The sequence below is a fragment of the Lissotriton helveticus genome, chromosome 2_1 (genome assembly GCF_964261635.1).
Source record: "Lissotriton helveticus chromosome 2_1, aLisHel1.1, whole genome shotgun sequence".
Classification (NCBI taxonomy): domain Eukaryota; kingdom Metazoa; phylum Chordata; class Amphibia; order Caudata; family Salamandridae; genus Lissotriton; species Lissotriton helveticus.
In genome coordinates, this window is record NC_136059.1 from 1,445,814,711 (window position 1) to 1,445,816,953 (window position 2,243).

The following is a 2,243-nucleotide window of genomic DNA, read 5'->3' on the forward strand; positions in this document are numbered from 1 at the left end:
CTGAGGCCTGCCCTGTCCTCTCACCGAGTTTGAGGCCAGTATCCTTTGTCAAAGCCAGCTGGAACCGAGCCCCTGTGTACTGCGTTGACTTGCCGTTGCAAAGGGTTGTTAGCTTTCTTCCACAGAGATCTTAGGGCTCCAAGTAGCCTCCACCTCAAGTATCTCCTGTGACCAAGATCTTTGCCCTCATCACATCTCCTGCACCGTGGGCCTGCATCTTTAGTGAGCTGCTCCAGGTCTTCACATGACTCCAGTGCCTCCGGCATGTGGGCCCATTTGAGGGTCTTCTTTGATTTCAGAGAGCTCACTGGTTGCTCCGGGACTGTTCTGACTCCCCTACTTGTACCTAGCCACCTGAACCTTGCTGGTCCCAACACTGCACCTTTTTTGCTTTCCACGTTGGTTACGGTTGCAAAGGCTTGATGGTGCTCCCAACAGACATTAACACCTCAATTTTCGACATAAGTTGTAGAACAGCTCATGAACAGCTTCTGGTCTTTCGCAGCGTCGCCTGGTCAGCACAGCAACAAGGTCATGTTCAAGTCTCCTACAGCACCAGACATCGGTGAACATTCGACTTCAGTGCTCCCTGTTCACTCCCGAGTGGCATAGACTCTGTCCCCTCTGCTTGCAGGTACGTCTCATCTTGAATCCACCTTTGGATTCCACCAGACACTTGTTACTTCTTCACCAGTGGCATCTGCCTGAAGTCCTCCATTGATTTTGATGATGGTATCTGATGCCACTTCACGCCTATGCACCGGCTTCTTAATATAGGTAACCTTGTTCCTACAGTATCCATAGGTGGGGTGGCTCTCTAACCTTCTGTCTTTCACAGGGTTTCTTCAGGGTCCACTGGGAAGGGTCCTTCTTTAAAATTGCAACCGCAACTTACCCATTGACTTGAACTGAGCCCATAGTCCTGTTCCCACCATGCACATAGCCTCCGTGGGGTTCCTACTTACTTACCTTGGTTGGTTCCTTGGGTCCCCCGCACTTGAGTCACAGTTCCCATCCCTCTGTTTTAGTATATAGTTTGGTGACCACTGTGTAATACGTGCTTCTTGCCGGTTTTCTTTGCAAAGTATTGTGTGCATTTCGTATATCTCTGGGCAGGAGATATTTGTATGTGTTTGTGAATGTCTTATAATAAATACATATTTTTGGGATTCTTTTTCACTTAATCTATACCAATAATATTACATTCTGGTAAAATGAGCTGCTTCACACTTCTTCTGGACTACGCCTGAAGGTTGCTGTCCACAGCTACCACTTAAAGAGATTTCCAAGGTTGTCTAAGACCCCTAAAATCACCATAAGGGCTGTCTGGATCAGTGCAAGGTGCTACACTTAAATAAGTGAGCACCATATACTAAGCAAGCTTCTCACAGGTGACATGTCTGATTTGCTATGTACAGCACTGAAGTCGAAATAAAGCAAAGAATCCAAAGATCAGCGGCTTCATGCCTAAGGCTGTACCACCTTGAAAGCATCTGATCTCGTCTTATCCCAGAAGTTAAGCAGTGTTGGGCCTGGGTAGAACCTGGGTGGGAGACTGCCTGGGAATACCAGGTGCTGTAGGCTTTTCAACGTATTTTCTTTTTTTTGCTTTAGGTGTAGTGAGTGGCATGTCTGACTCACTATGGTCAGCACTGAAGTTGAATGAAATCCAGGACCCATAATGTCAGAGCACTTCCCACCTACGGCAATTCCACCCTGAAAGCACCTAATCTTAGAAGTTAAGATTGGTTGGGTCTGGTTAGAAAGTGGATGGAAGACTGCCTGGGAATCCCAGGTGCTGTAAGATTTTCATCTTTTTTATGTGCTTTAGGTAAAGTGGATGGCATGCTGACTTGCTATGGTCAGCACTGTAGTCGAATGCAAAAAGCTAAGACCCCAAGCATCAGTGCACTTTATGCCAACAGCCATACTGCTCAGAAAGCACCTAATCTCTTTTGATCTCAGAATTTACGCAGGGCAACACCTGGTTAGTACGTGGATTGGAGACTGCCTGAGAATACCAGGTGCTGTAGGCTTTTGATTTTTTATTTTTTTTTGCTTTAGGTGAAGTGGGTGGTCTGAATTGCTATGGCCAGCACTGAAGTCAGATGAAAAAAAGCTAAGACCCCAAACGTCAACCTGAAAGCACCCGATGTCAGAAGTTCAGCACATTCTGTCCTGGTTAGAACACGAATGGCTGACTGCCTGGGAATGAAAGGTGCTATTCTTTTTTCTTTTTTTTT

The 2,243-nt window shown here is 46.4% G+C and overlaps 2 pseudogenes; both read left to right on the top strand.

Moving 5' to 3' along the window:
* Positions 1-1,465: 1,465 nt before the first annotated feature.
* On the top strand, positions 1,466-1,584 carry LOC144820844 (5S ribosomal RNA; annotated as a pseudogene).
* A 333-nt stretch (positions 1,585-1,917) lies between these two features.
* LOC144820936 (5S ribosomal RNA) lies at positions 1,918-2,036 on the top strand (annotated as a pseudogene).
* The last annotated feature ends 207 nt before the right edge of the window (positions 2,037-2,243 follow it).